Genomic DNA, 23,916 nt, shown 5'->3' on the forward strand with positions numbered 1-23,916 from the left:
ATAATGACAGCAAGCGGGTCCGATGACTTGACACATACCTCCTTGCGCTGCAGTTTAATAATCTAGTACTATGGTATGCTGATTAGTGACTATGATAAGCTGATTTTGGACAGCAACAGTGGTGTTCAATATATCCAATATATCCCATATTTGGTCATCTAAGTAATCTGTAGCCCTGACTAATTTATCCCACATTTGAGTAATCATAGGATAAATAAAAATAGAGCTGACAATTTTATTAGCCACACTCATCTGCACTATATGTGGTCTCCCAGAGAGGCGAGGTGTATTATCAGCAGCTCTTTTGTACGTGTGTTTAGGTATGCTCTGAGTATTCAACTGGTTATTCGGAATAACAAAGGTAGCTGGAGTCAAACGACCCAGAGTACAAGCACCTTTTACCCCTACTGGCAACCATTTATATGCATTGTCTCCACATACCCAGTACATGTCACTAGGTAGGTCCCATAGGGCTGAATGTTGTAGTACCAGTCTATGAACTAAATCTATGAACGCAGATGCATTCTGGAGCATGCACCAAGGTGAAAATTGTCCTAAAGGACTACAATAACCTGCATCAGGGTTTCCACAAGGGGGATTCCCTTCTTATATTCCGAGGACTCGTTACAAGGCATATTACCAGGAATATTAATACAAGTTTCGTTAGTGCCCTGGGGAAATAAATTGGAGTACTCCCATGACATATTATGTAACTTTCTTTCTAGCAACATTGGTTTGAAGGCATCAGTAGAATGAGAAGTTACATCAAAGCTAACTTGTAAACCATACGTTGGAACTTGCCCCAAGTAGGTTAACCGAGTCCTTTTCCTGGGTACCCAAGCCCCCCCTTTATATGCCAGATATTGAAGGTGTGTATTTCTTCCTGAAAGGTTACCCTGCCACCAAGGGTATCCTACCCATCCCACAATAGGTATACCAACAGTTGTGTTCCATAACTTCACATTTTTTGTGGCATTATTAGCAAGTGTATCAGAACAACTGGTCCAGGCAAATAATTCCTCGGGTGGCACAGGAATAACAAGGAACGGAATACTAGTGGCTGATACTGGTGAATGTGTGCAGATCCAGCAATCTGCTGGAGACTGAGTGTCATTTGACCAATCATTCAGTAATTTTTCATGATGTTGTATAAACTTATTATTCAAGGACATTGGAGAATTTAGACTGTCCCACGCAGCTACCATTATTACAGATAATGCAACAAAACCAAACCAAAACATTATGCACTCTTATGCTTTGTTAATTCCTGTGGCTAGTTTGCAATGCGATGCGTGGATCCAGGTTGGTCGTCCTTCCAACTTAACAGAAGTAGGCGTCGTTAGGAGTACTTGGTAAGGTCCTTGGTATCGGGGTTCAAGGGTCTTTCTGGAGTGTTTCTTGACATATACGTAATCACCAGGTTGTAGGCAGTGAGTTCCTTCCACACTGTCTGGATCTGGAATGGAAGAGAAAACTAGAGAATGCATTTGAGTTAAATGCTTTTGCAACTGGATTACATAACTTGTCAAATTATCCACATTGAGTGTTAAGACCTGTGGGTAGTACAACCCTGTGTTCGGTGGTCTTCCAAACAGTATCTCGAAGGGTGACAGTTTAGTTTTCCCCGTGGGTGTGTACCTTACTGAGAATAATGCTAATGGGAGACACTCTGGCCATGGTCTATGGGTCTGCTCCATGGTTTTCTGTATTTTTAATTTTAGTGTCCCGTTCATTCTTTCTACCTTCCCTGAACTCTGTGGGTGGTAGGGTGTATGAAATGCTTGTTCTACACCTATCATTTGCATTACATTTTGCATTACCTCAGCAGTAAAGTGTGTACCTCTGTCTGATTCAATTGTTTCAGGGACACCGAATCGTGGTACTAGTTCCATCACTAGTTTCTTTGCAGTGGTTCGAGCTGTAGCCGTTTTCACCGGGTAGGCCTCTGGCCATCCAGAGAACATGTCAACACACACCAGAACATATTCATATGGTCCACTTCTGGGGAGTTGAATGTAGTCGATCTGTAGTCTCTGGAAGGGATATAACGGCCTAGGACTGTGTTTCCGTGGAGTTTTCACTACCTGTCCGGGATTGTGTGCTAGGCATATGGGACAGGAGGTACAGTGTAGCTGCGCCACCTTCCCAAACCCAGGAGCAATCCAAACCTTCGTGACTAGGCGTGTCATTCCATTGGCGGACATGTGAGTTGGAAGATGAACTACTTCTGCCATCCTTGGGTACAAAACCCTAGGCAAGCAGTACTTCTGATCTTTCTTCCACATTCCGTTCGTCTTCTCAGCTCCCATCTTTTCCCAAGTTTCCTTGTCCGTCTGAGCGGAGTCTTCTTGGAACCTTTGTAAGTCTGTAAACAATTCTGATGCATCCTTGTGCACTATGTTTACCTTTTCTGGAGTCCCCAAGGCAGCTTGCTTCGCCACCTGGTCTGCTTTTTCGTTGCCTTTTGCTTCCATGTTGTCTTTTCTGGTGTGTGCTGGCACCCTCATAACGGCCACCCCCTGTGTCTGGGCCACATTCTCGAGGATTTCTCTGATCAGTGTGGCATGTTTTATGGGTGTTCCTGCTGCTGTCATGAAACCCCTTGTGCGCCACAAGACCCCAAAATCATGTACTATCCCAAAGGCATATCTCGAGTCAGTGTAGATATTTGCTGTTTTTCCTTTGGAAAGTTTTAATGCCTCATTCAGAGCTGTCAGCTCAGCCTCTTGTGCGGACTTGTGGGGTGGAAGTGCCTTTGCCACAATAGTCTCATGTGGTGATACCACAGCATATCCTGTGTGGAATTTTCCACTTTCATCGGCATATCTGCTGCCATCCACAAAAAATACAAAGTCTGGATTTGACAATGGTGTGTCTGTGACATTGGGCAAGCCAATAACTTCTTGCTGCATCAGTTCTATGCAATCATGTTCAACCTCGTGTGGGGGCTCAAAAGAAAGCGATAATGTGTTCTCATCTATATCCCCCCCTTCAGAATCTGCAATTGGCAACAATGTAGCCAGATTCAGATTCTGAGTTTTGGTAAACGTAACATTAGGAGGCATAAGCAAGGCACATTGCAATCTGAGTTGTCTGGCCATAGAAATATGTTTAGAAGAAACCTGATTCAGGATACCATATATGTCATGTGTGGTACAGACAGTTAGTGGGTTATCCAGTACAATATCAGAAACTTTGTCAAGTAGCAATGCGATTGCAGAGACTGCTCTAACACAGGATGGTGTTCCCTGTGCTACAGAGTCTAATTTGGCAGAATAGTATGCAAGGGGTCTATTCTTTTTGTCATGTTTCTGTGTCAAAATGCCAGTAGCATGCCCTCTAATTTCAGCGGCCATCAGTTGAAAGGGTATATCATAGTTAGGTATACCTAATGCTGGGGCTGACACTATGGCCTTCTTCAGATACTGAAATGAGGTGCGTGCGATATCAGTCAATTGGAAAGGTGTTGTGTTGATGCAATCATACAGTGGCTGCATATGTTCACTAGCATGTATGACCCATTGGCGGGAAGACGAAACTAAACCCAAAAATGCTCTCAACTGCTTGTGGGTTGTCGGTTCCTTCATTTGTTGTACAATTGTGATTCTGTCATTGGTTAAGTGTCGGGTACCATGTGATAGACAATGTCCTAAGAATATGACTTTTGGTTGGCAAAACTGTAATTTTTCTCTGTTGACCTTACATCCATTGTCTGATAAAAACATCAGTAGTGAATGTGTATGGATTCTACAGTTAGCCTCATCAGGTGCACAAAGCAACAGGTCATCCACATATTGTAAGAGCACAATATCAGGTGGGTGTGGCCAGCCGGCCAACACAGACTGCAATGCTTGCGCGTACAATGTGGGTGAATGCTGCATGCCCTGTGGCAGTCTGGTCCAGGCATATTGTTTGCCCTTAAATGTAAAAGCGAACAGATGCCAACAGCTTTTGTGGAGGGGCACTGAGAAAAATGCGTTTGACAAATCAATCACTGAAAAACATTTCGATTGACTAGGGATTTTTGCCAATAGCGTGTGTGGGTTAGGTACTACTGGTGTCAAAGGAACAAGGACCTTATTTATCTCTCTCAGATCATGTACCATGCGATATTTCGGGGCATCACCTGGTCCTCCTTTCTTTTTGACAGGAAACAATGGCGTATTAGCTTGTGATTTAATTGACACCAATGCTCCATTGTTTACAAGATCAGTGACTTGTGCCTCAATAGCAGCCTCTTGTTGGGCACTGATAGGGTACTGCCGCAGCTGTGGCAACCTTGTGTCTGCGGGCACCTCCACCACAACTGGGGACACGGGAAGTAAGCCAATATCCGCATTCCCTTTTGCCCATAAGGTATCAGGTAATTTGTCTAGGGCTGGGTCCCATGGTTGTGATGTGGTGTCATCAGGATTTTGTGACTCGAGAGCTTGAATTATCATGCAAGCCTCAAGAGCATCCTCATCCTCATCTGGGATAGTAAGATGTACTGTACCATCTTCAGCAAATTTGATATCTGCCTGCAGTTTCTTTAGTACATCTACTCCCAATAGGCAAATTGGTGCTCTTTTGACAAACAAAAATTTATTCAGGAACATTTTAGGTCCTATCTTAACTGGTAAAGGTTTGCTAAAAGGAATTAGGCTAGATTGTCCACTGAATCCTGAGACAAAAGTCGAATACTCTGAAAGGAGGTCTGGAGTTATTACTTTGTCATTGACCACCGAAGAGGTTGCTCCGGTATCTAATAGAAAGGGTACCTTTTTACCATTCACCTGAATTTTAATTACTGGCTCCCTAGAATCGAGTGTCATTCTAGTGGCATTTAGTCAGTCGGTTGTGTCCTCCTTTCTAGATTGATGTTCCCTATCTGCTTTTCTCTTTCGGCAATCTCTTTGAAAGTGACCAGGTTTCTTACAGTAATGGCAAGTAAAAGTCTTTCTCCTTGGTCTCCCTACCGGGTCTTCCAAATCTAGTGTAAGAAACACTTTCCCTTTTTCTCTTTTGTTTTCCCTTAAGTCCATCTCAATTCCCATGGCTCTCTGCTTTAGACCATGGGCATTGTCTGCTGACCTCCAATCGGGAGTACAATTTTTCAACTTCAATTTCATTTCTGGCGTTAACCCATCTATGAAGGACTTAGCAAGCAGTCTCTGTACCCCCGGGTTGGTAAGGTCTAGTCCCTCATCGCTAAATCCCATCTCTAATGTCTGGTAAAAATCAGCTACTGTTTGTCCAGGTTGTTGTGAAACAGCTGTCTGTGAACCTCGCTGTCTCTGTTTGTCTCCCATGAACGTGTCAAGGACTTCTAGGAATATTCCTGCTGATGCCTGTGTGCGAGGGTTGTCTGCTGCATCCTCCGCTGGCTTTCTAATTGTCAAAGCCTGCCAGAGCTCGTGTTGGAGTGGCAGAGGTAGTTTTAATCTGAGCATATCTTCCCCGTCATTCCAGGTACCTCTGTGTACCATCAACACCTGTCTTAAGTAAGCAGCAAATCGGGCTGGATTGATAATCGGGTCAGGGGCGTTAGACAACAAAGCCATACATTCAGTTGCAGTCCAAGGCTGGTAATGATTAGTAATTATATGTCTAGTGACGTAATCCCCCTGTGCTGTAATCTCCCTGAAGGGTCTGCTTTGTGATCTGACAGGGGCTAATAGGTTGGGCGCATGGTATCGGGGTGCACCACAGGCAAGACAATTCTCCCTCCAATTGGGGTTTTGTTGACCACAATTACTGCAGACCCATCCAGGTTCATCACTGCCACTAGGTGGCTTAACAGCTATTTGCGTCTCTGGGTACAGCTTAGCCGGTGGTGGAGGTGAACTGGGAGTTGTGGCAGGAGCCATAGGTACTGGTGGTGGCACTGACAAAGGGGTTGGATAGGGTGGAGGCTCATGCATTTTCTCCACTGGGTCATCTGTCATTCTGACCTTCTTTGGACGTATCCATTTCCTTGTCTTCTCGTTATATGCCCACTTTTCCCTCTGAGCAACTTGTGAACATTTTAAACATGCTTCAACCTGTTCTCCCCATCCCGCATCTGCAATTTTTCCTGACTTCGTGTCTTTTATTTCTTTCCATTTATCCTCATTCAAAGCCTCTTTCCCTTCTACCTTGAATTTTTTTAATACCTTTTCTAGGTCTCTTGCTGCACTTTTTCCATATCTATCTTCAATTATATCACATAACCAATTTCCCTCCTCAGGTGTCTTTCCCTGACTGTTCCCCATTTCTTTATCCTGTTTCTCTTGTTCCTTCCTGTTAATCCTCCCTTCCTTAGGTGGTGTATTGGGTAAGCTCAAGACTAGGCTCTACTATACCTCGTTACCTTCTTCCTAAGGTGCTAACAGGCTAAATGGGGTGTCTGTTCCTCGTTGTACTACGTGTTTCGTGTACTTATATGCTATGTAACATCCGAACAGAAACACTCCCACAACACACAGGATTGTAAACAAAGTATCCATCTATTGGGGTTCTTCAGTCATATCTTGTCACAGGCTCATTTCGCGGTCCTGTGCTCATTCGATCACACTCTTATCTGTCACAAGGTTTATTCGTAAAGGGTGTTGATTTAAGCTTAGGCGGTGACCTCCCCGAAAGGACGCTGTCACATAACCCAGTTAGGCAATATCACCACTCTTTGAACGAATACCTACTGTGCAGCTTATTTTTCTACTTTCCACAACCTTTCAAATCAAAGTAGCCATTCAACAACCTCCCTGATTCCTAACACGGAATCTTCTATTGTGGAGAACTTGTCCGTCGGGTCTTTGCAGCATGAACTGTTCACCCAGCCTTATATTCCGTAATGTCAGACCTCTCCCATTTCGATTTGCATCAGCTCTTTTTCTAAAAATAGCTGTGCACAGACAGAACCTACAGTAACCTCTCATTCGAGCAGAAATTACATATGCGTGTCACACCCGATTTCCTCAGAGTTCTTATATGGACCTGATCTTACGGCCCCCTCCTCTACTAGATTCCCCTTTATACGGACCTTAGTTATAATGATAGATTATGAAGAGCAGAGAAGAGAAAAATTGATCTCTTACCTGGCCAGGTGTTTAGGTCTGCTGTTCACAATTTCATCAGTAACCGGAGTTATCCGTAGATCAGGTAGTCTTGGAGAGGTGCCTATATCAGGTCCCTGTTTCGGGCGCCAGGAAACTGTCGGGATCCCTCAGATATCTCTTTCATCTGAAGGACCGATGTTCTTGGGTGTAAGGCACCATATGTCTCTAATTGATTGCTCCGTCGAGAAGAATAACACAGACACAAGCTGTATAATACAACTCGGGATGCCTGCTGCGCGCCTCTCCCCCAGCCAGGCTTTTCCCTTCTTTTATAGTAAAAGAATTTAGATATCTACAGACATGCGCAATAAAGAAAAGAAAAATAGTTAAACAACTTGTCCTCCCACCACACAAATCACATAAGAAGGAAATATTCGACCTTGGTTAACAAGGGAGATGTCTGAGACATCTCCGAAAGAGAAAAGATAAAGTTCAGCATAAATTCATTTAACTCATTCAATTCTTATCACCGCATCACTAGATGTCAATTTTAGTGTAGAATTTTCTGCTATAAATTAGCTGCATATTGTCTGCTGCAACTCCTTAGTGCATGTGAATGGACCTTAAGGATTCATTAACATGTCTCCTAACCTCTGCCCTGCCCCTTTAGCCATGCCCCCTGCCAACAGCCTGAAATGAAGCTCCAATGCTGAATTAGTGCTGGGAAGAGGGTACACCATGCCCCGGTAGGTGCCGGTCACTTACTGGAGCATGGCAGGGGGTTAATTAATATTCACCACCTGCTGCCACACGCTGCTTTGATACAGGACCTGGAATGATGTATGCAATCATGTGATCGCTCACGTCTCAGGATCTGTATCGAAGCAGAGTGAGGAAAGCAGCGCAGCAGCAGGCAGTATTAGTTTATCCTTGCCATGCTCCAGGAGGAGACAGGTACATACCAGAGCATGATAGATCCAGGGGGCCCGCTGTTCATGGGTGCATTACACCCCTTGGCGGCAGGCCCCTGATGGCCCAAGGGCAGTGGCGTCCCCTGCCTACATGGTAGGTACGCCACTGCTGCACTGCATGTCATTTCTTTTAACTGTGCATTTTTTCATGAGCATGTGGATGGGATTTAGACATTTACGCTGCATATGACCCCGACCTAATGAACCGTTGAGTTAGTATGCTTTTTTTCACAAATACTTCTTACATGTTTGCTCGTTTTTCCTGATGTAAACCTTTTATTATCATGGAATTCTGTATTTTGCTTGTTTCTGCTGCCATTTTTCCTTTCACGACTTTGAAAATGTGACTTTTTGAAGCTTGGAAGCATTTTTAAAGAGGAATATATCATTTTCCACTGGGACAATACATGTCGTAGAAAAAACTATTGTTTAGCATCTTCACACCAGATTTTGCTTCAATTTAACATTTCTTTTATAAAATCAGAAAATCTGAAGCAAAATGTGAGTTTTTAATGTGACATACGAACAATGGATGCTTCTGATTAGGAAAATTTATTGTAAATTCATCCCAAAATTCTCTGTCGCGCATCCGCACTTTTTGCGCTGCACCGAGCGCACAAAAATGCAACACAGTGTGTTTGGTGCACGTTGGCGCAGCGCAAAAAGGGCGGATGCGCGGGCAAAAGTGTACCAGCGCACGACCAGCGTACCCAACGCTAAGTATAGTGTATGCTGATCACATGCAGCGCCATGCGATCGGAGGAGGAGCTGACCGGAGGAGGCATGGCCAGGGGTGGAGCTTAGCGGCAGCCCTGCGCTGCGCCCAGTAACTCTAGTGTGAAACTAACCTAAGGGTCCAAGAGAATATATGCAACTCCAGGTAGAGAAAAGTTAATCCATGTGGCAGAAATGACCAGAGTACATCTATAATAATAAATGCCCTAAGCAACTTCCGGTTGTAACAACTTCCGTCCAGTTGTAACCGGTGACGTCACCGCACACCTCTTTCTATGTTAACCCTCAACACACACACTCCACTCACCTTTCACCATCTCCACTCACGTTCACTCACTCTTTCACTCCACATACGACCTTTTCTCTCACTCCGTCTCTCATACTCACGCCGTCATCGCCGCTGATCCACGATCCCCGACATCATCTTCCGCCGGCGCCATCCTGGATCCAGACGTCCTCCACGCCGGCGACATGTTCTTGCGGCGACGCCATTTTGGATCGGCGAAATCCCGCGATAGTCAAGATGGCGTCGCCGCAAGAACATGTCGCCGGCGAGGACGACGTCGGGATCCAAAATGGCGTCGGCGAAAACTCGCGAGATTTCGCCGACGCCATTTTGGATCCTGACGTCGTCCACGCCGGCGACATGTTCTTGCGGCGACGCCATTTTGGATCGGCGAAATCCCGCGATAGTCAAGATGGCGTCGCCGCAAGAACATGTCGCCAGCAAGGACGACGTCGGGATCCAAAATGGCGTCGGCGAAAACTCGCGAGATTTCGTTGACGCCATTTTGGATCCCGACATCGTCCACGCCGGCGACATGTTCTTCCGGCGACGCCATCTTGACTATCGCGGGATTTCACGATACTCAAGATGGCGTCGCCGCAAGAACATGTCGCCGGCGTGGACAACGTCTGGATCCAGGATGGCGCCGGCGGAAGAAGATGTCGGGGATCGTGGAGCAGCGGCGATGACGGCGTGAGTATGAGAGATGGAGTGAGAGAAGGGGTCGTATGTGGAGTGAAAGAGTGAGTGGAGATGGTGAAAGGTGAGAGGAGTGTGTGTTGAGGAGTGTGTGTGTTGAGGGTTAACATGGCAAGAGGTGTGATGCTATCGCATCCTCCCGATGCGATAGCATCGGGCCATAATCTAGTATTAGAGATTTGAAGGCTAACATATAAGGAAGATATATAAAAGAAAAAGTGTTGCTACATCACCTTAAGTAGTGGCGGTACCCCATCGCACGTTTCGCATTTGCTTTTTCAAGGAAAGTGTTTTTTAATATAATCAGGTAAAATTACCTTTGGGTATCTTTTATACAGGGTGCCACTACCTCCTGGACCAGCGCGTCCACTCCGACGCACATTTCGGCTCCTTTTTCAAGGGGCCTGCTACCAACCATGTGTCTCCATTATTTATATCTCCCAGCCGCAACGTGGTATACCGCGCGACCAGAAGTGATGCTCACCACCCGGATGTGACATGTCACATCCGGGTGGTGAGCGTTACTTCCAGTCGCGCGGACCAGAAGTGACCACGGTTATCTGATTATACTTGCGGAGTAGTATTGTAATTATGGGTATGAAGGTTATTGCCAGGCAAGCGGCATTGTTTTATGGTTGACATCTAGATCATAATCTGTGATGTGGCCTATACAGCTTGCGATATAATTATGGCTTTATTAATATTTGTAGTAGTTTCTTATTAGGGCTTTTTTAGTTCTGCCCCTTGTTGCTGCAATATATTGCTGGCAGTCACTATGTCTATCCGTTATCGTGGTAGCTGTCTCTTCCTGGATTTGCGCGTTTAATGAGTGACTATGAGCAATGAGTGTATCTGTAGTCTCCTACTTCCCCAGTTTTGGCAGTATGGTTTTAATGAATTTGTTTCAATAAAAATTATATTTTTATACACACAAATAATTGCCTTGTGATCATCCTTTTTCCTATGGTTCTATGAGGTACCGACAGATGTGGAGGGTCCTCTTCCATCCTCTTCCATGCACTTCCACATTGTGTGAATGTCATCGTTCCCGAGGGAATCCCTTTCATTATTCCTAGCTAGGGATTCCCTTGATCAAGAAGACTCTCCACACAGGTAGGGACCTCGGCAAAGGGGAGAGAAGCGATTTTTATTTTCTGATGAGCAAACTCCAAACATTGCCTGTTTTGGGTCGGTGTGGTTGAACCCGAGCAGGCAATGTTCGATATGAAACTTTCCAGATCGGGTTTGCTCATCACTAGATATCGTATGATATGTAATGGATGACAAAAAGAAGCCATTACGTGTAACACCACTAGTACATGACAGTAAAATGATGGTCACTTGTCTTAGATCAGGGGTGTCAAACTCATATTCACCAAGGGCCACAGCAATTTAATGGTTGTCCCCAAAGGGCCATTTGTTACTGAAAGACCAGATGCACACAATCGAGTCCCATACAGAACATGCATTTCTCTGCACAGAGCAGTGCATGCCCCTGTATAAGGCATGTCATGGTGGATCAGCTCTTTACCAAGCGCTGTCACATCTTCCCTGGATCTCACTGAAATCATGGAGAGCTATGGCTGCAGCTTCCAGTCACTTGTCCTTGTTATTGGTGCTGAAAGCTGCTGATAAACAGCCGGTTCAATGCAGAATACAACTGGACCCTATACTTGGCCTAATCTGAGGAATGGGCATCAACAGAAAAAGGGATCCTGAAGTGAGAATACCACTTTTATCTGCTGCCCCATTTTTTGGTGTACTGGCATAGTGTTCTGTGACGGCTAATCCCAAAACCCCCCTTCTGAAGACCTGATAAAGAGGTTCTGTAGAAGCTGGTTAACCACCACTTTAGTTCAGCAAAGCCAGTATCTCAGTTCTGCAGAGATGGTTGGTGGGAATAACCCTGTAGTCAGTCAACAGTCCCCCTGCTTCCATACATAGCCTGCATTAAAGGGGTATTCTCATGTCGAACAGCAAAATAAGGCAGCATGCTTTTAGCAATCATGTTGTGGTGAGCATGCTGCCGATCTTCTCCTCCTGGTACTTACCTAGAGGTCTTCTGCTCATCTTTACCTGATCTTCTCCTGACTGTGTGGGCTGGCGATCGCCATGCTGGATCCGGAGGCCACCACGAGTCCTCTTCTTCTTCCCAGCGTCCTCTTCTTCTGCTTGATCTCATCGCGGCACTGTTCATGTGTAGCAGTGTTTTGGTGACAGGAGAGGCATCCTGCCCCCTGAATTGACTGATGAATGGGGCAGGAGTGACGTCATGTCAGTGAGCGGCCAGGAGACATTTGGCCTCACTGCCATGGCATTCTTCATGCTTCATGGATCAGTGATCCAGGCAAGATGAAAAGACAGCCAGGAGCAGGAGAAGACGTCACGGGGAACCGCTAGACTGCACTCCTGGACCCAAGAGCTGCAGCTGCGACAGGTAAGTATGTCAGTTTTTTTGTGTTCTAGGGTGATAATACTCCTTTAAGGCCAGCCAATAGAGCTGCTGAAAAGGCAGCCACAAGAATCCCCAGCAATTGGGGTCCTGTATATTTTACCCACAGGTATGTTCAGCCCTAGATGTTTTGTTCCCTGTATGTTGACCCCAAAAGCTGAGGGTGAAACATCTGGGGTCAAAATGCTAGGGGCAAAACATTAGATGGTGACACTAACAGGGACAAAATGCTGTAGGTGAAACATCCGGTGTCGAACTGCTGGGGGTGAAACATCCGGGGGCGAACTGCTGGGGGTGAAACATCCGGGGGCAAACTGCTGGGGGCGAAACATCCGGGGGCGAAACATCCAGGGGCGAAACATCCGGTGGTGAACTGCCGGGGGCGAACTGGTGGGGGCGAAACATCCGGGGGCGAACTGCTCAGGGTGAAACATCCGGGGGCGAACTGCTAGGGGCAAAACATCCGGGGCCGAACTGCTGGGGGTGAAACATCCAAGGTCAAAAAATCAGGGGGCGAACAGCTGGGGGCAAACTGCTGGGGGTGAAACATCCAGGGGCAAACTGCTGGGGGCGAAACATCCGGGGAACTGCTGGGGGTGAACTGTGGGGGCGAAACATCCGGGGGGCGAACTGCTGGGGGCGAAACATCCAGGGGCGAACTGCTGGGGGTGAACTGCTGGGGACTGCTGGGGGTGAAATGTACGGGGATGAAATGTGCGGGGGTGAAACCACCTGGGGGCCAAATGCTGGGGATGAAATGTGCGGAGGCAAAATGTACCCGGGGCGAACTGCTGGGGGCGAACTGCTGGGGGCGAAACATCCAAATCCCTCCACATCTGCATCCCAGCTTCTATCACTAACCACCTCTCTAGGCCTCTCGCAGCTTTCAACCTCTGAGACACACAAGGACGGTAACACCCTTGATCTGGTCTTTGTCCGGCTCTGTTCAGTCTCCCACCTAAATAACTCACTGCTTCCACTCTCTGACCATAACATTCTCTCCTTCATCCAAGCTCACTCCTATCTACCACACAGTCAGAAATCTACAAGCCATTAGGCTATGTGCACACGTAGCGTTTTAAAACGCTCACTAAAAACCGGACTCCTTCCCAGAAATCGCGCGTTTTTTTCCGCGCGATTTTACCGCGATTATGATCGCGATTTTCGAGTGCGATATTCAAGCACTTTCCAAGCGATTTGAAGCATCGCTTGGAAAGTGATTGACAGGTTGGTCACACTCGTCAAACATAGTGTTTGACAAGTGTGACCAGGTTTTTACTATTGAGGCCGCCTATGCGGCATCAATAGTAAAAGATAGGATGTTAAAATGCTAAAAAAAAAAATAAAAAAATAGGGGTATATTTACCTTCCGGCGTCCCGCGCTGCATTCCCGGTCCTCAGCGTTCCCAGTAATGCCTTGCGAGACCTGTGATGACGTAGTCTCGCGTTGCTATAGCGATCTCGCGAGACCGCTAGAGTCACGCGAGACTACGTCATTACAGGGCCTTGCCACAAAGCATTACTGGGAACGCTAGGCCGGGATTGCAGCGCGGGACACCGGAAGGTAAATATACCCCGATTTTTTATTTTTTATTCTTTTTTTTACAGGGGTATGGTACCCAGGGCCTGGAGGACAGTCTACTCTCCTCCACACCGTGGGTACCAACCGCACATGAGACGCTTAACTTCCCGCATGGTGGGCATAGCCACGTGCGGGAAGTAAGCGATTCTCATGCATTCCTATGGGTGCGGAATCGCGGCAATTCTTTGCGATTCCGCACAAAAGAATGAGCATGCTGCGATTTTTTCCGTGATGCGATTCCGCCGCGGAAAAAAGCGCAGCATTAGCACAGCATGTGCGGAATACCATAGGAATGCATGGGAGGCGTTCTGTACACGATTTTTAAAGTTTTCGCAGCGTTTTTGCGCCGAAAATCGCGGCAAAAACGCTTAAAAATCGCTACGTGTGCACACAGCCTCAACCCTCAGACACTTTCAGACTCCCTACAGTCATCACTGTCCCCAATCTCCTCTTTTTCCTGTCCTAATCTGGCTGTTCATCACTACAATTACACTCTTAGAAGCACCCTTGACCAAGTAGCTCCTTTCACCCTCAGAACCTCCAAGCACAGAGTAAAACAGCCCTGGCTCACATCGCAAACTCAACTTGTTCAGCGATGCTCTAGGAGTGCTGAACGCCTATGGAGAAAGACCCACACACCAGAAGACTTCATCCACTTCAAATTTATGTCAAGACCCTATAACGCTGCTCTTCACCTTGCCAAACAGACCTACTTTACCACCCTGATCTCCTCACTACCCAACAACCCCAAGAAACTTTTTGACACCTTTCACTCCCTCCTCAGGCTGAAAGCACAAGCTCCTATCACAGACATTTGTGCTGATGACCTGGCCTTCCACTTTATAGAAAAAATAGATAATATCCGTCAGGAAATCTGCTCCCAACCACCAAGTGCTGTGACTCACATCTCTTCCTGTATCTCCCCTGGCTCACTTTCCCCATTTGATTCCATCACAGAAGAAGAAGTCTCCAGACTCCTCTCTTCCTCTTAATAATATAAATCCCATAAAACTGGCAAGAGTGCCCAGGGATGATGCCAAAACCATTTGTTCACCCTGGGCAAAGGCCACATCTGCTCCAATAATCAGTAAACCAACAGAGAAAAAGAGGAGCGAAACGATGATTGCAAAAACATCATAGTTTATTAAATATATTACAAAGAGTGCACAAAGTCATAATGAAGTGTCAATATAAAACAGACAGGTACACACCCAGAAGCAGACGACCCCTCACCGACCCAGATGAAATCAGTGTCCTCCTGTGCAAGCTACTAATAGTAAATCCACAGTTAAGGGGGTTAAATATAATAAGCTGCTGCATGGCTGAACTGCTTCTATTATCAGGAAGTGAATGACCCACGTGACAATTTCATGGATAAGCTATGGTAAGGTAATACAGTCATGAAATGCAAAAGAAGTAAATATACCCACAAGCGATTACCATGAAAAACAGGGTGGAAAAGGTCAGAACACTTACCAAGGGACACAGAGGGCAGGGCAAGGGGGAGCGTCAGGCAGTGAGAATCACCAGCCTCTGTTATGAATGAGTCACCGAAGGAGGAAAAAACAAAAATACAAGCTAAGTCCAGAAAACCGGAGAGGTTAGTAGCTATCGGATTGCAGACCCCTGATCCTATCCACAACAACTAACAGTAGCCGTGGGGGGTTCCTACGATGCCCTAGACCCCTCGATCACAGCCGGAGAACTAAATAGGCCTAAAGAAAGAAAGGGGAAATCTAAACTGCCCCAGAGCAGACCCCAAAGCAATAGGCAGCCCCCAACATATAATGACGGTGAAGCAAGATGAAAACACTAACACAGATAGAAAGATAGGTTGAGCAAACGATGGGGCCCAAGCTAACTAAAAAGGACAGGATAGAAAAGCTGCTGTCTGCAATCCGTGAAAAACCCTACCAAACAATGTCACAACCGTCTGATAGGAAAAACAGGCCCTGAAGTCGCTAGGACTTCAAAAAGACTATATCAGCGCTCAGGTAAATTCTGAAGACAGAGCAAAGAGACAAACTGATCAGTGACAAAAATGGAACTCAGCACACCCCCAACCGAGGATGGCTGAACTCCAAAAAACAAGGTAAACAAAACAAAACAAAACTAATAAGTTCAATAGCAGAGCAAAAACTAATCTTTGGGAAGCAGGAATCAGACTGGTCTCCAAGAATCCAGCAGAGAAATCACCAGCGACTCAGAAGGGCGTCGGCTGCCTTATATCCAGTCAGAATTTCCTGTTACCCAGTCATCATCTACCAGATCAGGTATTTGGTAATCAGCCTCACTACCTTCCTTCACCAGAAGAGGGAGTTCATCAGACATCGACGGTGAAGGGGAAAATGAACTCACAACAGTACCAGGTTCAATTCTGCTCTGGTTTTGCGGCAACCTGATGTCTCACTCCCGTTTCAGGTAGAGGTGGATGCTTCTGAGATTGGTGCAGGAGCTGTTTTGTCCCAAAAAGATCTTGTAACATCTAAAATGAATCCCTGTGCTTTCTTTTCCTGAAAGGTCTCCCCATCCAAACGTAACTATGATGTGGGGAATCGGGAACTGTTAGCCATGAAATCGGCATTTGAGGAGTGGAGACATTGGTTGGAGGGAGCTAAACATCAAGTCATGGTCCTTACTGACCACAAGAATTTGATTTACCTGGAGTCGGCCAAACGCTTGAATCCTAGACAGGCTAGGTGGGCCTTGTTTTTCACACGTTTTGATTTTGTGGTCTCTTTTCTTCCGGGCACTAAGAATGTCAAGGCAGACGCCCTCTCTAGGAGTTTCTTTGCTGATTCTCCTGTTGTGACCAAGCCTGCTACCATCTTAGGTGAGGGGGTAGTTCTTTCTGCCATCTCGCCCAATTTGAGACGTGCTCTGGAAGAGTTTCAGGAGGACAAACCTGAGCGTTGTCCCATTGGAAAATTGTATGTTCCTGACCAGTGGAGGAAGAGAGTGATGTCTGAAGTTCATTGCTCTGCATTGGCTGGTCTCTCAGAGAATGACTGTTATTTGGGTGATTTGTGATGGATTCTCTAAGATGGTCCATCTTGTACCACTCCCTAAGTTGCCATCTTCCTCAGAGTTGGTGCCCTTGTTTTTGCAACAGGTGGTTCGCTTGCACGGGATTCCTAAGAACATTGTATCTGACAGAGGAGTTCAGTTTGTGTCTAGATTTTGGAGGACTTTCTGTTCCAAGCTGGGAATTCAGTTGTCCTTCTCCTCTGCGTTTCACCCTCAGACCAATGGGCAGACGGAGAACAAACCAGACTTTGGAGTCGTATTTGAGATGTGTTATTTCTGCTGATCAGGATGATTGGGTTTCATTTTTGCCCTTGGCCAAATTTGCTGTAAATAATAGAGCTAGTTCTGCCACTTTGATGTCACCTTTTTTTGTAACTTTGGGTTTCATCCTCGATTCTCTTCAGGGAAGGTGGAGCCTTCTGCCTGCCCAGGTGTTGACACTGTGGTGGAGAGAATGCACCAGATCTGGGACCAAGTGGTGGATAAGTTGTCTCTCTCCCAGGAAAAGGCCCAGCGGTTTTCCAACCGGCATAGGACCATTGGTCCCCAGTTTAAGGTGGGTGATATGGTTTGGTTGTCATCAAAGAATATTGCTATGAAGGTGGCTTCTCCAAAGTTTAAACCTAGATTTATTGGACCTTACAAGATTTTGGAGATTCTTAATCCAGTCTCTTTTCGATTGGCTCTTCCTGTTACATTTAAGATCCATAACGTGTTTCATAAGTCTCTGTTAAAGAGGTTTGTTGAGCCAGTAGTTCCTGTGGTGGCACCTCCTGACCCGGTATTGGTTGAAGGTAATGTGGAATATGAGGTTGAGAAGATACTGGATTCTCGCCTGGCTAGACGGAGACTCCAGTATTTGGTTAAATGGAAGGGTTATGGCCAGGAGGATAATTCTTGGGTCCCTGCATCCGATATTCATGCCAAAAGATTGGTTCGTGCCTTTCATCGGGCCCATCCTGATCGCCCTGGTGGCGTGGATGAGGGTTCGGTGACCCCTCCTCAAGGGGGAGGTACTGTTGTGAGTTCATTTTCCCCTTCACCATCAATGTCTGATGAACTCCCTCTTCTGGTGAAGGAAGGTAGTGAGGCTGATTACTAAACACCTGATCTGGTGGATGATGACTGGGTGGCAGGAACTTCTGACTGGATATAAGGCAGCCGACGCCCTTCTGAGTCGCTGGTGATTTCTCTGCTGGATTCTTGGAGACCAGTCTGATTCCTGCTTCCCAAAGATAAGTTTTTGCGCTGCTATTGAACTTATTAGTTTTGTTTTGTTTACCTTGTTTTTTGGAGTTCAGCCATCCCCAGTCGGGGGTGTGCTGAGTTCCATTTTTGTCTCTGATCAGTTTGTCTCTTTACTCTGTCTTCAGAATTTACCTGAGTGCTGATATAGTCATTTTGAAGTCCTAGCGACTTCAGGGCCTGTTTTTCCTATCAGACGGTTGGGACATTTTTTGGTAGGGTTTTTTACGGATTGCAGACAGCAGCTTTTCTATCCTGTCCTTTTTAGTTAGCTTGGGCCCCATCGTTTGCTCAACCTATCTTTCTATCTGTGTTAGTGTTTTCATCTTGCTTCACCGTCATTATATGTTGAGGGCTGCCTATTGCTTTGGGGTCTGCTCTGGGGCAGTTTAGATTTCCCCTTTCCTTCTTTAGGCCTATTTAGTTCTCCGGCTGTGATCGAGGGGTCTAGGGCATCGTAGGAACCCCACACGGCTACTGATAGTTGTTGTGGATAGGATCAGGGGTCTGCAATCCGATAGCTACCAGCCTCTCCGGTTTTCTGGACTTAGCTTGTATTTTTGTTTTTTCCTCCTTTGGTGACTCATTCATAACAACAGCGTGGTAAACATTCCTGGGTCACCGAGCGCAGTGCACCCAGTGTGGTTGGCAGTTATCGGTTACCAGCAGCTGTTTGACATACGTGTCACAAAACGAGGGCTTCGATCTCTCCTCCGGACGTCTATATGTGCATCAACCTGTTTTTCACTGCTGTTTTCCAGAAAGATCTGAAGCAGAAAAAGGTTTTTTCTTTTTCCCTTTTACACTTCCTCTTTTGCCTGTAGGGTGTGCCCCTGATATATATTTTTCATATTGTCATATTTGTACTCTGCTTTTCCCTATTTTATGTTTTATCTTGCATTTTTGGTAGAGATTTTTATTCTTGTTACTATAGTGTGAGAATTTTCGGGGAAGCTGGGTATTTTGAGTATATCACTGTCTCAGTCTGCATTTTTGGTTTCCATTGTCTCAGAGGATTTTACTGAGATGCAGGCATAAAAAGAGGAAGTGGGTCCTGCATTCTGAACTAACATTTTTTATTGTTGAAGGTTGTACTGATTTTTGGATTTTTATTTTCTTTTTGGAGTGTTTTTCCAAGGTTTACCAACTTCTTGATTGTACCTTTTGTTGTTATTTCTTTTTTTTTCCCTCCATTTTTGCTGAATTTATTGTTTTTTGATTTTTTCTGAGTGGCTCTTTTTAAAGTTTATATACTTTTTGATTTTATCAACTTTTTGGTTTTTATCCTTTTAAAATCTTTTTAAAATCATTTTCCCTTTTTATCTCTTTTAGTTTTCTTCCACTTTTTGTGACATTTTATCAGTTTTAGTTTTCACATCTTTTTCAGTTTTTTTTGTTAGAAAGAGAATTTTTACCTGCTTTTGGTTATTCCTGTGTTCTCGTGTCAATTTTTAATTTTCCATTTCGTTTCCACTACTTTTTAAGTTTTTTACTAAATATTTTTGTTTTGTTTTTCCTTCCTTTTTAAGCAAGTTAAAAAAGGTTGCAAAGTTTTTAAAGTTTTGATCACTTTTTTCAGTTTTTAAAACAGACATAGTATGTGGTTTTGCAAGAACAGTTTTCTTCAAAGCTGTAGCATGGCATAATGTATTGAAAAGAAAAAGGGAAGTAGCTAGTAATTGCCGTCTGCATTTCTTAAAGTGACAGCGGATTTTACAGCGTAGAAGGTGCTGAAAGCTGGTGTGACAAGGAAAAGGATTATTTTTTACGTGTAGAAAGACCACAGGTCTAAGCATGCCTTCTGTGACGGCAGAAGGGGGGAAGCAGGTCGCTCCCCCCACCATCTCCTCTCACCCCACTCTTCCCTCCTCCCATCTCTCTCCTCCCTCTATCTCTGCTATTCTCACTCCCACCTCCCACCTCTCATGTATTTCTCCTCCTATACCTCATCCTCCCTCACCATCTCTCTCTCTCTCCTCCTCTATCTTCTTCATCTCCGCCTATCTCTCCCCCTTCTCTCTCTCCCATCTCTCATCCTCTCTCCTCCCCCTCATCTCCACTTTCTCCCCCTCTTTTGTCTCCTCCCCACTCTCCTATTCCAAATCTCTCCTCCACCCTCCCCTGCTCCTCTCTCTCTCTCCCCCACCCACCTTTCAGTTCATCGTCACCAGCTGGCCCAGTGCCAGATCCAGACAATGAGGTGTCCCTATTTCCACAAGGCACTCTCTCTAAAGAGACAGCTATGACTACGGGAGAAGAAAGTGAATCACTCCCCACACATACAAACACAGGTGCCCTCCCGATACAACAGCTAGCAGAAGGGAGGTGTGTGCCATCAGAGACTGCACCTGCTAAGTCTGACACGGAGCTGCAGTCTCAGAAGGGGGGGGAGTACTACCCACACACAATGGCACAGTTCCTCCTCTGACGAACATGAAGAGGAGATTATGCTGCATAGTACTAGGGGAAACTCACAGACACCAAGTAGGCAGGGGCAGATAGAGCCAGAACTCTTACACTATGTACCCTTCACCCCTAGTCAGGTGTTCAGTAATCTAAAAAATCTGCCAGACACAGATATGGACCCCATGCCATTTTACCGAACAATGCAGCAGAGCCAGCAGACATATGCTGCAATCTGGAGTGATCTCTGGTCCATAATGGAGATAAAAGCAGGTGAAGCACTCTGGCCAATCATGAAGGAACACTTCAAGCTTCCATCAAAATTAAATGTGCATTCCTGGGAGTCAGGATCAAAGCTAATTGAACAGCTCATAGAGTGGGCCAAGGCCAGACAAGCACTCAGCCTGCATAACATGAGCCAGGCCGAGACAGAGTCTGTAGATGAGTTTCATGGCAGAGTGAGGCAAGTATTCCAAATTTTAGGCTTCACTATTCATGATCAGATACACGGACAAATGTTGGCACAGGCCTTTGTGCATGGACTAAGAGAACCAATCAAGAAACTACTGATAGTGGCCAGGCCTGAGTACAGGACAATAGCAGTAGATGTCCTGCTCGCAGTAGCCAGAAGAATTGAGTCCCTCCCAGGAGTGCAGAGGACAGGCCCTCCTGTGGTGGCCACGGACGTGGAGGAGCAACTATCACACAGAGTCAGGAGAGCTGGCAGGTGTTTCATCTGTGGCAACTTTGGCCATTTCTGGAACCAGTGCACAGCACCCCGGCAACTCAGGTCATCCCGCAGAGGAATAGGACAAGAAAGAAACACATAAGACAATGTAGAACCCTGCCCATAGGACAGAGGCAAACCAGGTCTGCCAGACGTCACGCCCCTGACATGTGAACCCCATCAGCGGACCCAATACCTCAAATTACTGGGGGCTGTCGTATCTTTCCTTGTGGACACTGGTGCAGTCAGAAGTGAAAATCCCCGACCACACCAGTCTATAGTGTCTTATATGGGGACTGCAGGTCAAGAAAGACGTTCCCCAGCTTGCAAGCCCCTGAGCATGTGGACACAACCAGGATACTCCATCCTGTTCCAGTTTATGGTGGAGACCTGCCCAGCACACCTGATGAGCGCAGACCTACTGCAGGAACTGAAGGTGACCAAAGTGTCCCATGAAAATGTGACCTTGACCTCCTCTCCACCCCAGGCCCAGGAAGAATCAATCATGCTGGTGGCCCTACAAGAGCCTGCCTCAAACAACCGGTGCAAGCCTACCCAAGGAGGTGTCAGGTCATAGCACCCGGAAGCCTATGGCCCAAGGGAGACTTCAAATTGCGCCAGTGCAGGTGTCACCCAAGTCTGGAACCCCGGACGCTCAGAAGGCCCAGCATCCGCTGCTCATCACCCAGAGCTGAACTGCCTCTGACCAACTGGAGGTCTAAGTGGAACTGCTGTTCAAGAAACGTCCTAACAACTTTGGCATGGGCCAGGAAAACTCTCAACCCAGAGGGACCACACCCGCTTCGTGAAATGGCTGCACTGCTTCCGGCTCCAGCACCAGAGGATCATCTTGGACAAGATTCTGAAGGTGCTCCCTGAAGTTAATTCAGGCCCTGGACCAGAAGACAGCCACTCAGCTCCAGAAGACGGCCACGCAGCTCCTCAAATTGGTTAACAAGATGCTGACCTGAGATGAAGCTGGGTGAAAGGAACTGCTGCTGGCTGGTAAAGAAGACGTCCCAGCAAAAAGACCCCCTGTGAGAGCAAGAAAGCTCAGCTGGACGTCATCTCTGATGAAGAGGACCCCAGAAAATGGCTTGCTTTCCTGCCGGCCCTGTGCCAGAAGATGGGAGTCACTCACGGCACTGTTAAGAGCAAGGCCAGATTGAACCGCCTCACCCACGGGAATCATCATGCAGTCCCAGCTTTTCTCGATCAAGTGGAAGACTGTAAAAGGAGAACCAGACTGGGTTGAATTGTGCATAACCTGACGGCTGTGAGCGAAGCAACCATGTTTGAAACCCCGGTTGTGCCAGATCTGCACACTCTGCTGACAAACGTGCCAGCCACAGCAACGGTGTTCACGGCAATGGATCTGCTCGAAGCTCCCCTCAATGTTTCCCCTCACCTGGACGACCAGTTCCTGAAAACGCACAAGGGGGGTGCAGAACAAACAGACAGTGATGCCCAAGAGGGCCCAGAACAGCCTTTCACAGCTCGCCAGAGCATTGTCCTCCATCCCCATCAACTGGATTGCGGAGCATGCAGAAGTCATCGACACCACTACCTGCACAGTGCTTTCCATGTCTCCTCTACTCTGCCTGGTGGAGCAGCAACGTAAGTTCTGCAAAACAGAGTCCAGTGGTGTCAAAAGCAAGTTCCTGAAGACACCGTATCGCCCACTAGACGAAACACTTGACAGATGACCGGAGGACCGCGGAGGAGAAGATGGCTCCCTCAACAACTCCGAAGATGCAGGCCTTCCTTGGTCTAGTCTCATACTGCAGAACTTGGATCCCTGGTGCTCCAGGCTTAATGCAGCCTCTGTACAATTGCATCAATGCATTGAAGCCTTCATCTCGAGCAGGAAACTGAAAGACTTCATAGTCTCTGCGCCAGCTCTAGGCCTCCCTTACTACAAGAAGCCATCCCGTCTTGGCCGAACGGAAAAGGAAGGACAAAGATGGAGAAGGTCATGCTACTGGCCAGTCCTAAAACAGACCCCGCGGAGGAAAACCAGAGGCCTCTAGACTATCTCTCAGCCGGCCTGGATCCAGTTGCAAGGGGGGGCCCTCCTGCATGAAAACAATATCTGCAGCACACGCCCTCCTGACAAGGCTGCTCTCCACCACTCTTCAGTGCCCCCAGCCGTTACCTGTCTCTACTCCCTCTCCCAAGGGGGATGCGGATACGGACCCTCAGATGAAAAATCTGATGCTCTACCATAGATGGCTCCAGTTTTGCAGATGATGAAGGAAGGTTCCACACGGGATGTGCAGTGACTAGCAATCAAGACATCCTATGGTCCAGAAGTTTGTCAGCGAATGGCCCAAGAAGCGGAACTGATAGAGCTGACGAAAGGCCTGCCAGATTGCGAAGAACAAAACTTCCAGGTACTCGCATGGCAGGGCACCCAACTTCGGACCCATCTGGGCTGCAAGAGACTTCATCACAGCAAGCGGATCTACCGTGAAGCATCATGGAGCCATCAGAGACCTGCTGGACGCTCTTCAACTACTAAAAGTGGTGGCAGTGTTGAAGGTCAGGGCACATGGGAAACGGAACACAGTAGAGACACTGGGCATCAACAGCAGACGTGGCAGCCAAAGAAGCAGCCAAGAGGAAGACAATATGGAAAATGGGAGAGGTCATAGAGCCGGACGGCTACTACATGACGACTGAAGACGAAAAAACCTGACAAAATGACTTCCCGAAACCTGTACAAGAAGTAGCAGGATCAGACTCGGAAGGAGGAGAAGGAAAGCTGGATGCT

This window comes from Dendrobates tinctorius, unplaced genomic scaffold (genome assembly GCF_039654945.1).
Source record: "Dendrobates tinctorius isolate UK_male_01 unplaced genomic scaffold, ASM3965494v1 ptg000018l, whole genome shotgun sequence".
Taxonomy (NCBI): domain Eukaryota; kingdom Metazoa; phylum Chordata; class Amphibia; order Anura; family Dendrobatidae; genus Dendrobates; species Dendrobates tinctorius.